Source organism: Photinus pyralis, unplaced genomic scaffold (assembly GCF_008802855.1).
Source record: "Photinus pyralis isolate 1611_PpyrPB1 unplaced genomic scaffold, Ppyr1.3 Ppyr1.4_LG5, whole genome shotgun sequence".
NCBI classification, from domain to species: Eukaryota; Metazoa; Arthropoda; class Insecta; order Coleoptera; family Lampyridae; genus Photinus; species Photinus pyralis.
Window position 1 is genome coordinate 27,925,798 of NW_022170596.1, and position 14,622 is coordinate 27,940,419.

The following is a 14,622-nucleotide window of genomic DNA, read 5'->3' on the forward strand; positions in this document are numbered from 1 at the left end:
CCTAATAATAAAAAAGCGACCCTTTCTTTATTACTTTATACGATACGGCCATTCTAATTTTTGGAAAACGTCGAAGATCGCTTAATTATTCAATCTTGCAGATTAAATCGCGGTGCATAGCGTTACCGTACAAATTTGTTACGTCTATACACAAAATTTGCATGGGTTTATTCTGGAGTTATATCACCGTTTAATCTTGTGTGAATATGCATATTCTCGACAAATGGCGGAGTATCTATTTAACATTTATGAACGAGGCATAAAAGTGAACGAGTGCGCTTCATTAACGCGTCAGTTTTTGTTTAGATTTAAAGACCCGGATAATTCGCGATAAACCCGTACGAGTTTTTCATTTAGAGTTGATCTAGTTAATGCTAGGCGACCCATTAATAATCCGGCGTGACGTATTATTTATTATTCCGCGTAAGAGGGCCGCATAAATTTACATTCGCACGTTAAATGCAAATCAAGGCAGTAGCTAAGTTTGGTACTTCAAACTAGCGTTCGTCCAACCCTCTCGAAAGAATATAGCAGTTGTTCGGCTTTCTATTGGTTTTGAATTCGGAGAGAAGGGACATGTTAATAAATGACGAAGACATTTCACGTTACAACTCGTCCGGCACTTTCGCGAGCATTTCATTACTACTTGTGTTGCAGGTCACAATAGCTACCTTCTTAAAAACCTTTCGTTTCGTGACAATCCTTTTATAACGGCTAGGAATTGCCACGCAATTTGATATAAACAAACATACAAATTAGTCTCTAGTTTGTAACTTTCTTTTTTAACCTCTTTTCGATTCTTACTCGCACATAAATTTCATATTCTTACGCCATGAAGATATTTCCTTTGTAAATCCATGTAGTTGAGTATTATAGGTTTCATTTACAATAGTTCTTTATTTTCGCCGCTAGAGGCCACTCACTCTATTTCCGTTGTGTTGTGGCTGTTTCATTTAATACGCTTAGCGGATTTATATTTGCAAGTAATTCCTATCATAATTTTCTTCTAAGTTTATCTTCTGGATTACTTTTCCGTTATTATCTGTACAATCAGTATCTCTCAACTGTCGATTCGACGCAGTACCTGAATGACTTCATATTTTTACCTGGCCCCCCATCTTAGTAAGATTGACATTGGCGACGTCACGTGATAAATTACTACATTATCATTATTATTATTAGCGGGAATGAACAAAACACAAATTGACGAAAAAGCAAAGACGGGAAAGCGAACAATATACCCCCTCTTAAAATTAGTGAAACGGTAAAAAAGTAACAAAAAGCTTACCTTGAAATTAACGAAGCGGTAGCAAAAGTCCGCTAAAAGCAAATTGGTTAAACACCAAAATCAAATAGATTTAAATAGGGTACGGATGCGAATATGAATTTTACGAGAATGATAACGGTGCCTACAAAACTTGTAAAGATAAGTGAATTCAGTAACTACTTAGTACCGAAGCGCACAACTTAAAACGTTTTTAGATACGGGGTGTTCAGCAAAGCTGGTCGACTTCACAAATATACGGTGTGGTTAACACTTCGGGTATGAAACTCAAAGGCTTCAATGTTGTTAAAAACTGGAAGAATCTAAACGAAACAACATCATATCGCCGAATAAGTCTCCTATCAGTCTTTGAACATGACTGAAATCGATCTTAGAGAACAACAACCTTATTCCTAATCACCAGTTTGATTTCGGAAGCCAACATGGTACACGTACCACTTTCTTGCATTTCTGTGGTTCTAATGCAATACTTTTTAAATCAGAAATATTAATCAGGAGAACATAATACGTGAGAAAGTGGTCAGGACATATATTTTTTTATTACCTCCTTGCGTTTCTATGATCCTGATACAAACATTTTTATAAAAGAACAACTTCTATTGGGGAGATATGATATGTGAAATGAAGAACTATGAATTAGCAGAATATACTAAGGTGCAGACGATTAATTTTTTATCTCCTTACATTTCTGCCGATATGACAATAATTTCTAAATCAGAAATTAGAACTTAATATGTGAAAAATTGCCAGGTAATTCATCTTTTACTTTCTGGCGTTTCTGTGATCCTGATACATAAAAACTTTACAATAGAGACACTTGTTTTCGGAAGATATAATGCATGAAAAGGTGTTCTGGAATTTCGGCGATTCTGATAGTCAAAAATTGATTTAGGACACAATCGTTTTAATACAATGATAATCCTAATGTATTTAAAATATTAAATACATTGATGAAAGTGAAGTGGAAAGAGATAACGTTTTTTCTCTTCGAATTTGTGTGCACCTGATACCTACTACATTTGGATAGACAGACAGACAGATCTTACCTTCTTACGTTTCTGCGATCTTTAGACAACAATTTTCAAAACAGTTTCAAATCAGAAATTTGTTGTATCATGAAAGTGTGAATGTACTAGGCAATAATAATTATTTTGCCTCTTTGAGAAAGTTCAATCAGGATAACATAACATACAAGAAGGTGTGAGCGAATACATTTTCGGGATTCGCATACAAAGAATGCCCAGGCAATACATCTTTAAAGTTCATGCGTTTCTGTGATCCTGATACAAAAAAAATTAGAATAGACAAATATAATATGCGAGAAGGTGATCTTGCGTTGCCCGGATCCTGATACCACAATTTTTAAAAAAGAATTGTGGAACAGAAGAATGTAATACGTAAAAAGGTGCAAGAAAAATTGTTTTAGCATTTCTGCGATTCCGATACCGAAAAATTTGGAATAGAAACATTTCTGTTAAGTCAGATGTTCGTGCTCATAAATCTCTACGTGTTTTCCTGTGATTTTGATATAAAAAATTGAAATTTGTGTCAGCAGGATATAATATTTGAAAAAGTAATGCGCGGTGGCACGAAATAAATGTTTTATTTTCTTGTATTTCTGTGATCCTGATACATTTTAAAAGAAATTTTAATCAGGAAAATATAAGTCTGGCAATACCGACATTTTTCATCTTTTTACGTTACTTTAATATGAGTAAAGGAGAGATTTGATCCAGGAGTGCAGAAACATGAGAAGGTGTCAGGCGACATATTTCATAAGGGGAGGAACTTTTTTCTTCCTTGAATTTTTTGCACCAGAAACAACGTTTTATAGCGAAAACAGAAAGAAAAAGCATAATCTACCTAGACATGAGAAAGACGCGGATGAAGTTTAACTTCCGTATGTTTTTGCGATCCTCGGCAACTTTGAAAACAAAAATTTGTTGTATCAGGAGAGTTTAATACGTAAGAAGGTACCAGAAAATAATTTTTTACTTTTTTCCATTTCTTTATTTCGATATACCAGTGATCGTTCTTAAATCATACCTAACAGAAAAGGGATTGATATTAAAGTATCAGGACGAATGCACTGAATTACAACCAATTCAATGCGGAGTGCCACAGGGAAATGTATTAGGACCCATCCTATATAAGGATGATCTTTCAATTACACCAATTCCACGATTGGGGCAGAATATCTATAGGAAAATTTAAATCTCTTACAAGCTTGGTTAACCAAATGGAAAATCAAATCCAACGAATAGAAATAAGTGTATGTAATTAATGACATAAAAATCCTAATTTAATTACAGATGTAGGTAATAACCTTTATTTTATAGCACATGTTAAATTGAATTTTTAATAGGTTCGAATGAGTAGCGTAAGCCCTTCTTTAACCGTAAGGATAGATAAAGTGAAACAAATGATGGTGCATTTTAATGACATTTGTCATTCTTATTTCAAACGCACAATGACGTTCAAAACATATGACAATTCTGTTTCTATGGAAACGATCGCGCCGGCAGAACTTAACGCTTACTATTTTTGACGTCTCTAAATTAAATTTCAAATTCAAATTATTTTTTCGGGGCTCTAAATTAAATTCAGAATTGTCAGAAGCCTTACAATGATTTATTTGGCTTCTGCTAAACACTGTTATACACGACTAGGGAAGGGAAACTAACCATCTCGTGAAAGTTAATTAAGTTAATTAACATCTTAAAATATCCCTTTATCGTCCTGTATAATAAATAACTATTATTGAAAAACAATTGAAAAAGTAATTCAATTTGTTTGCTAGATTAAAGTAGGTAAGATTGGTTAAGTTTTATTTGAGTTTTATGTGCAGGAGATTTTTGTATGCTCAGAGTGAAATTTACGCACTGAAGTTAGACACCTAACATGGAAAAAGATCTCTTCACAAAACGAAAGCAGTTTGGTCTAAAATTGAGGCAAATGTACTGACTCATTGCTAGGGCCGTAACTTTTGAACTAGTAGTCCAATCTTGGAACTGTTTGAAATTATGGATTCTACAGGCCACATTCTACAAAAAAAAATTTTTCCGGGTCGATCTGAGACAAATTTTTTTTCGGGGCTCAAAAAAAGGCAGTGTATAACCTTCCTTTTTTACCAAAAATCGACTACACCAAAATTTCTCGGGAAAACACATTTTCTTATTAATTTTGGTGCGTAGAATCCAAAACAATTCGTACTTTTTCGATCAGACTTCTCAATCAAAAGTTATAGACTAGAAAAGAACCCAATTTCGAAAGAAAATTCAAAGGGCTGTAACTTTTGAACTAGTAGCCCAATCTTGGAACTGTTTGAAATTATGGATTCTACAGGCCACGTTCTATAAAATCCCAGTTAACATTGGAAAATAAATTACTAACATACAGGGTGATCTTGATCTATATGGATATATGGTATAGAGCTGTGGGACACAGCAATCAATTCTAATCTGGTAGTCGCCAATATTTTCAAAATAAAGTTCTATGAACCCCTGGTATGTTACCAACGAAACAATTGCAAGAGATTTACAAGCATCTTCGATCAAACATTAAATGAAAATAAAAACATGCCTGAAACAAAGAGAAGCTTACCAAGCTTGTTTTTACATAGTACCCCGTACGCAGGCGGTCGATAAAGAAAATATTTGAATTACTTAGGTTTGCGATACAGGGTGTCTCGTTATTATTTTCGGTGTTTAAAATATATTTTAAAATAATTCGCAATCATGAAATATTAGGTGGAAGAGAATAAAAATTTATTTCAAAAATTGTTAAAGCAGCGTCAGAGGAAAACGGTAATTTGTTGACAATTAAAAGACCCCCTCGCATTCTGTGCGCTTAGGTAAACTTATGAAATAAATAAATGTAAACGAGATTAATCTCAACGATCGCTACTCTCTCGTTTCTGCACGACGAGAAATATTTTATATGCAAACAAGGGATTGTTTCATTTAGAAGGAAAATTATTTTCGTAACAACTTTTTGTCACCTGCGTCGCGGACGTCGGTTTTTGCTCTCGCCGCAAATGCAATTGCTACAGCGGGACAGCATTAATGAAATTAAATTTCTACGCTCACATTTTTCTAGCCTGAGACAAAGGTTTTTGATATATGCACGGTATCGAAGGACTTTGTGTTCAAACATTGTCGTTAAGAATTCAGTACGACCAGTAGCGAATAACTTCATCCATCAGCGAACTTATTATGCACAACTCATCTATTTTTGATGTTCAGCTTACCGTGGAGTGCACTAAATTTCATTTTCTCTGTTCTACCGGCTAGAAATTCTCTATCGCAGACGATAGCAGGCGTCCCTTAAAATATCTGCCATAAATTTTTAAACTCGAGTCCGTACGGGATCGACGTTACCAAATTGCCTAATTATACCCGTTGTAACTAAGACCGAATTACATCCGTCCCTCGTTTATGCGGCAACATCAAAACTACATATCATAACAAGTGTAGCGGGGGATATAATGTGGGCGAAACCGAATGGAAAATCTGATTTGGACTCCAAAGGGTGTAATAAAGGGAACGGAGGCTATAACAAGCAAGAACTTCGGTACATCATCCACCCCAACGTTTTTACCGATCCGGCGATGTCTCCGGAACTGTCGCCTCGAGGCGACCTTCTCCTGGGATTCTAATGTTTTAAGAAACTTTACGAATCCCAATCTGTTCGTCGAGATTATTTATGGACATTCAAATCGCGATCGAAATCTAACGCTCCGCTAATGACGTTTCTCAAAATGCAAGCGCTCCCCCTCACTTTCTACATTAAACGCATTTGCGCTTTGATTTGAAAAAGATTCGTATTAAAATGCGATTTCGAGTTATATCTTCGTAATGGCCGCGTTTCTTAAAATTCAAGTTTGTGTTTCCGCACTTTGCTCGAAACGTTTCGCTCATTAGCTGCGCAATTAGCGATCCTTTACTTTCGCGTCACTTTTGTCACTCCGTGGGCCATTTTTTTCGGGTCGTCGGTTTTGTATTTGCCTAGTCTAACCGATTTTTAATTCAATAGTCGTTTACAAAAAATGATACATTACTGGCGAGGAAATATTGAAGGACGAGGCCCCTTTGGGGCCGAGTACTTTAATTTCCGAATTTTAGTGACGAGTTTTGTATTAAATTTTACCCGAAATCGTATTTTAATATAAAATTTCAATTTTTATATACAACATTTGATTAATGTCAATATGTCAGTGATGCCAGGAGTCATTATAGACATTTACAAATGTCACAAATGCTGCCGGTAAGGTGACAAGTGGCAGGAAACGTAGTCTGTTCTGCCTCTGTCATGGAAACTAAAATTTGATGGCAGAAAGTAGGCATGAAAATGAAGGTTTCCGGACGATTTTGGGTAAAATTAATTAGTGCCATTTACGACCCGCGTGAAGTTCAGAGTTGGACTGGGTCACTGGGTCAACTGGGTCACCTGGGTCACTAAATTAATCTGGGTCACTGGGTCGCTGGGTCACGTCATACTCTTTTCAGTTAGACCCAGTTTGACCCAGTTTGACCCAGTTTGACCCAGTGACCCAGTTTGACCCAGTGACCCAACTTGACCCAGTTTGACCCAGCGACCCAATTTCACCCGGGGACCCAATTCGACCCAGTCGCCTAGTTTGATCGAATAACGCAGTTAAGTCAGTGCTCTCGGTTCAAGTGTACAGATTATGAAATAAATGAAATGCTGGTTTGTTGAAAATAATACTCGATTGCTTGACAACTGCCATTTCTGTGATGTTGCTTTAATACTGCCGTAAAAAACTTTCCATGTCCCGAATTGTATTAGAATACTGTTATTTCTTTGCTTCAGGGCTTACCAGTTTGCTTACAGGTGTTCATTCACATTTAATTTTTTTCTACTAGTTAGCTTAATCCAAATAAATCTTTTCTCTAAATACTTTCATTGACTACTTGACTACAAACTATAAACAAATGCATTTGATTTTTTTAGGTATTAGTTCTCTTGAATGAAATTGGGCTACGTGCTTGTTGCCGAATATTATTGAGGAAGTTTTTTTTTTTAAATTAAAAGTTACTTGAAATTGTTTTGGATGATACCTAACAATAATTTAATTACTGGGCCACCGGGTCAAGACGGGTCACTGAGTAAAGCTGGGTCAAGATGGGTCACTGGGTCAAGCTGGGTCACCGGGTCAAACTGGGTCACCGGGTCAAGCTGGGTCACCGGGTCAAGCTGGATCACTGGGTCAAACTGGGTCAAGCTGGGTCACCGGGTCAAGCTGGGTCACCGGGTCAACTGGGTCACCGGGTCACTGGGTCACCGGGTCACTGGGTCAGTAAACTAACTGGGTCACTGTATGCTTGACCCAGTCCAACTCTGGTGAAGTTAGCCCCCCAACTTCAAAATAATGTAACGTCATCTTCGTTTGCACGAATTGATTGCGCATTTAGGCACACTTCGAATTTTCGTATGCACATTTCTCCAAAAAAAATATAATCAAAAAATCAAATTTGGGAGGGGGGGGGGAACTTCACGATTTTAGCTCCCCCAACATTAAATTAATGGAACGCGATGTACCTACTTCCTTTGTTTGCACATTAATTGTAATTGCCCAAAAAAAGATACTGAAAAAATAAATATTTGGGGGCCACCTTCACGATTTTAGCCCCCCAACATTTAAATAATGGAGCGCATTCGTTTTCATTTTGTTTACTCATAGTAAGCACAAATTTTTCTTTGATGCAAAAAGGCCTAATTCATGATTTTAATCCCTAACATTAAAATCGAACTGTATATTTTACTTTATTCGATTTTACCGCCCCAAAATAGAAATTAAGAAAATAAATGATACGTTGAGGGTTGGGGAACCGTTCATCGTATGACTTAGGGGTAAAAAAGACTATTTGGGTAAATCGGTCATGAAGAATCGCTGGAAAATATTTTCAAGTTTTAAAAATGACCACCAGAGGGCGTAACTGCCATCTTAAATTTTAAAATTGCATTTTCTTTAAATTTCGCATAATAAACTAAACATTCTTTTTTCACATTTTTAAAGAGAACCAGTTTATCTATCATTTTCGTAAAAACAAAAACTCAGTTATTTCAAAAACAAAGATGGCGTGGGGCATTCAATTGTTTTTGCAATAACCTGCTTTAACTTCTTAACCGTTTGACCGATTGTAATTATTACTCAATCTCTTTTCATCTCATTCTCATTTAGTTACTCCTATGTGCATTTATTACTATTTCATATTTTCCTTTTTATTATATTACTCAGTTATAAGCATTACTTGATTATGTTAATTCTAATTGTATTCAGGGAGTCGGTGGAAGATCAGAACCTGCCTGTGCAGCAACCGAACCGATAACCCCTGTGGTTTCCATTTCTTTAATTTGGTGGAAATAAACACATTATTATTATTATTAACAATGGTATCGTTGAAAAGAGCATTCTTTGGGCAATAAGAAAGTTAATTTAGTTGAATCCTTCTTCGTCAGGGGGCTAGTTTTGACACTACGATATGACTCAAAATTCTAAAAAAATCAAATGGAATGATAGTAACATCCAAAGAGGCCAGTGAAAACCGTGTTTCAAAATCTCGTTCCTAACCTCAAATATTGGGAAAATGAGATTAATTAATTAATAAATTTAAATTTCCTTTTTACGTATTTCCGGTATTTGTCAATGGCGCGAAAGAAAAGCACCCTACACTTTTAGGTAGGCCTTGGAAAATTAAACAAATGAAACACGATGCATTATAAAATAATAACTGCCGTAATTTGTAAATTATTCTGCTGTGTTTACATTCAAAAAGTGCAGTTTTTTGAATTTGTAATCTTTTCTAAAATGCCGATTTCTAACCAAGAAGCATTTAATATGCTGGCGGCCATGGTTCGTGGTCGATTCGGATAGCGCAAATGAAAGATGCGAGCAGCGATGGTCGCATTTTGAAAACACTCAAAATATATCGCTAGCATATTAAATGCTTCTTGGCTTGAAAGTGGCATTCGGAAAAGATTATAAATTCAAAAAACTGCACATTCTGAAGGTAAACACAGCACAATAATTTAGAAATTACGGCTGTTATTATTTTATAATGCATCGTGTTTCATTTGTTTAATTTTCCAAGGCCTACCTAAAAGTGAAGGGTGCTTTTCCAAGCAATCTTTCGCGCCATCGACAAAAACCCGAAATGCGTCAAAAGTAAATTACAATTTAAGCATTTTAATTCATTAATTAATTACTCTCATTTTCCCAATATTTGAGGTTAGGGACGAGATTTTGAAGAACGGTTTTGACTGGTCTCTTTGGACGTTACTTGGCTACTTTTTCATAAAGAAAAAGTCATATCATTCCATTTGATGGATCATAGTGTCACAACTAGCCCTCTGGCGGAGAAGGATTCAACTAAATTAACTATATTTTGATTAATTCTTGTTGCCCAAGGAATGCTCTTTTCAACGATACCAAATTTGTTACAATCGGTCAAAGGGTTAAGAAGTTAAAGCAGGTTATTGCGAAAACAATTGAACGCCCCACGCCATCTTTGTTTTTGAAATAACTGACTGTATGAAATATCAGTGAAAGAATGGTGCAATGTGTGCAATTTGTGGAATATTAGCACGATTTGTGCAATATTGCACATGTGGTACCTCTGATATTGAAGTCATGGCTTCTAGTACAGACAAGCATATCGCATATTGTAAAAATCAGGTGATAATATTTTCCATTGTACACATAAATACTCCGTTATATGACCTTTGCGCAAAAATTACTTGTTAAGGCGAAAACTTTTTTGATTTTTTTTAATATAGAACGCTTTTACAGACATGTTCGGAGGGTATACAGGGTGGTGACATGCGTAACGCATCATAGGGATTTCAATGTAAAGTTCATAACATGCGATACTGGCTCCCCAAATTATTTTAGGGCAAAAATGCATTAAAGTTTTTTGTAGAACACATTTTTTTACGCCAAACCACCGTATTAGTTTTAAATTTTTTTCAAACAACATCTGACATTAGTGCAATAAGTGCACAAGCAAATTAACTTGTTTAATTTTGTGGTAAATTCAAAAACAATGACGGTTTGCAATATAGCACATAGCGGTTTTTTTTTAATGGCGATTCTGCCTTCACAAATTCGCATCCTTACTTCTGCACGTATGTCAAATGTTCTTTTCTGACACAAGCTCTCAATTATTTCAACTTCAACGCCTACTTAATAAACATTTAAAACTGCTCTGCAAATCCATTTAAATCGAGTTTTCTCTAGATCTACTGATCGGATTTGAAAAATAAAAACAGTTCTGAATACATAATGAGCATTCCTTTCGACCTTCTTATTTAAAATTTTTGGGGTGCAACTCACCCCATTCTCAGGGTTAAAGTTATGTAAGTAGTATTACTTAATTTAGGTGTGCCCCTCAAAACTAAAATTGACGTCGAGCGTTTCTGACAAAACTGTCGTTAAGTGGGCAATGACTGTTTTCAGTGGGTCACCCTGTATATAGCGTTCCATTAATTTAATGTTGGGGTGCTAAAATCGTGAAGTTGGCACCCCCTAAATTTGTTTTTCCAATATCTTTTTTGGAGGGAAATGAGCACACGAAAAATCGAAGTGTGTGCAAACGAAGGAAGTACATATGACGTTTCACTATTTTGAAGTTGGGGGGGGGGGGGGGCTAACTTGACGCGGGTCCTTTTACGTCAATCTTGCATTGTGTTCATTGACAATATCGACGACTCGTATAAGTTAGTTACATCGAAATAATCCGCAATAGGAAATATTTCGAATGACGTGCACTGTTTAAAGTTCATTGTACAATTTCGACCAATCCATATTTGTAACAAACCTCATTTTGAGAACCCCCTGCAACAATAACGACACAAGATGACAACGTTTTCCTTTGCCGAAAGGAGCTTTTCCCATTACCGAATAAGCTAAAGGCTGGTGGTAATCGAGCCCGTAATCGTCTTCGCAGTTAAAAAGGTCAATAAAAATCGTGAAAAGGAAAACCGAAGTACGAGAACACAATGGAATCATCAACAATCCAATCACGTGCCGTACACTTCATGTCACCGCATTGAATCTACCTAAAGCCATTTTATTAAACCTCATTTATTCTAAAGCTTCATCAAGTACGCTTACTTTTAAACTTTCCCTTCACGATTTATCGGATTTAGATTCGTCCGAAATGGGGAGGGAGGCCTTTTTCGATCAAAGGCGCGCGGCGCGGTACATTACTCGCGATAGACTTAGGAGCAATTATCGCCTCATTTTCTTCGACTTTCAAAAGGCAACGGGGGGATTGATCTTGTAAAAATCGAAATGTCTTTGATAAATAACGTAGCGCCGTTGTTTCCAATTACTTTCGGTTCTGCCGATTTAATTAACTAAATTTCGTGCAAGTCGAAATTGTTTTCGTGTACCGAAAGAAAATTGAAAGTTTCGTTATTAATACCGAAAACCACCTTTAACATCGCTACAATTCCGCCCTATTTACCTTGTAAACAAATGAGTTTCGTAGGAACGCGCTGTTAGATTCCTGATCAATCTTGTTTGATCTATGAGCCGAGAGGTCCGCCTTTCTCCCCGATTTATATTAATATTGAACTTTAGCCGGTAATTTCCAAGTCCTAATTATAAGGATTTTCTTACTGCAATTATTTCTGGGTGGAAAATGTGAATAATTTATTTTTAGAATTTTAACCCGTCAAACTGACACAGCATAGCAACAATCGTGGCCAAATTGCCTCTTTTTTTTTCCAAAATTCAATTAGAATGCGGTGAAATGAGGGGGGTGGAGCTATTTTTAAAACAGATGAATTCCTCACGCTATGAAGAAAATTCAAAATCTAGTTGGCTCCAAATCCGAAAGGAATATTGTCTTAAAAATGAAACTGAAGAGACACCCGAAGAAACCGAAAAAGATGAAAATTCGAAGAAATCAAAACCAAAAAAACAGTGGAGTCTGGGAAGCTCAAGGTTCGGGGGAAAAAGGAGGACGTAAAGAAAATTTAGGTACTGTTGGAGATGGAACAATCAAAGAAATTTAGCAAAGCGAGAAATCAAGGTAAGCGAGGAGGCTGAAGAGGTGGAAAATGCTGAATATTTGGAGGCAGTCGAAAAGCCCGTAGGAAAAACGCCTGGGCAAACAATCCAAGAAAACCTTGGAACGTGGAAGAAATTTTTCCAGTTCATAGTCTAAGAAGAAGCCGGCACACCGAAGCTATGGACGTCAATGAAGATAGAATGACAGACAAGTTGTCTTATCTTCTTCAAGAGAACTTGTATTTCCATTTTCCATTTTCACCTTTAAATTGGCTCCGCGGCTTGGGCCCTTACCTCACTTTCTCTGGTTTCTGGTCAGTAAGAGGTGCAAGAATTAAGTTCCTCGAAATCTTAACAATCGCACTTTTAGAGGGACAAAGAGCAGCACAAAACAGGTGGGAGATCGAGAAGGGATTTAATTTCAAGGAAAGGGGGACATCTAACGGAGGACTTTTCCAACACATAATACAGGATGTTTACATTTAAATTTGGAATTTACTACTTTATATTTTCGTAGAAGATAGAGATAAGAACCCCCCCGTTTTGGTGTTTGTTATGCTAGTTACTTCCAAATCATCCGCCACCTTCAATCTAAGCGTATGGCATTTAAAAAGCTAGTAGCTAATTTACAACGACAAGGGGAATAAAGAAGGAAGAGGGAAATATGTCCCATCGTGGGCACTCTAGCACCAGGGACACGGACCCAAATGAAATATCTGGTCCGATTTTGTTGATATAAAAAATATTTATCACGGTTCCGGTCCGGTTTCGGTTCTAAAAAAATAACGGTTCGATTTTGCGCATTTTTTCGGTCCATAACAGTTCTTTTCGATTTTAGTCTCTTTATAGAGTATGGCATTCAAAAAGCTAGTAGCTAATTTACAACGACAAGGGGAATAAAAGAGGAAGAAGGAACGGTTTCGGTCCGGTTTCGGTTCTAAAAAATAACGGTTCTATTATGTGCATTTTTTTTCGGTCCATAACCGTTCTTTTCCGTTTTAGTCTTTTAGAAAGTATGGCATTCAAAAAGCTGGTAGCTAATTTACAACAAGAGGAATAAAGGAGGAAGAGGGAAATATGTCTCATCTTTCTTTTGCATTCACACAGGGGGAGTTTTTCAATTATCTCTTTACCAACCGCTCTCCCCTTCGACCAAGCATCCTTGCTACTATCTCATACGCTTGACCAACCCCTCCCCTTCAGTCTTCTTCTTGATTCCACCAGTCTCGTTGTTTAACTACTTTCCTAACCCTTGGCTCGTGTGCCCATTTTGTAAACAGCTGCTCCACCTCAAACGGCGTACATAGTAAGCGTGTTTTCTCTTTTTGAAAGAGTTAATTTTAAAGGCTCTTGAAAATATACAGGATGTTCCTAAATATGACATAAAAAGGCTAATTCTTTAGCTTACTTTATGAGTACAAGTTTTGTTACAGATCTACAGGGTGTTAAAGTTTCAAGATTTTATTTATACTGCAATGTTTGAGATATTTCGTTCAAATTTAAAGTTCCACTGCAAGGTTTACCTCATTGGTCATGTAATAATCTACAGAGTGTTATTTCTTCAGGGGTCATGTTTCATTTTATACCCCTACACTTTTTTCGGTGCACGACTGGTAGATTGTAAAATAAGATTTTTTGGATTGTTTGGAAACTTTTTGGTCCCTTGTAATTTTTTAGTATTTACGACCGTTGGCGAGAAAAATAATAAAAATCAAATTTCGGTAGTTGGTATGGCAAATAGCCTTCGAAAGAGTGTTAGGGCTCTTCTAGAAGTGCTTAAAATATTATTCTTGGTTCTATGAAGGATTGTGAGTCAAAAATCTCTAAAGATTTAAAAGTTCTTAAAAATCTTTGGGGGGTTTCAAGAGCATCTAAGAAGCTTAAAGGCCTTTGGCACTTTTGGCTTCTAGAATTTTTAATTAATTTAATAGTGTTGTAGACGCGCCTTTTATTATTCTTTTAAACGCCAAGGGTTTTCTAGAAGTGCTTTCTTCGTTGCCCTATGAAAGATTATAAGAGCCGAAAATCTCTGAGTCGATAAGAATCTTAAAGGCTCAAAAGTTCTTAAAAACCTTTGAGAGTTTTTCAAGAGCATCTAAGAAACTTAGAGGCCTTTCGGACTTTTAATTGGTTCCTAGAATTTTTAATTAATTTAATAGTGTTGGAGACGCGTCTTTTATGATTCTTTTAAAGGCTTTTCCGGATCTTTAAGTATGGCAAATAGCCTTCGAAACAGTGTTAAGGCTCTTCTAGAAGTGCTTAAAATATTATTCTTGGTTCTATGAAGAATTATGGGTAT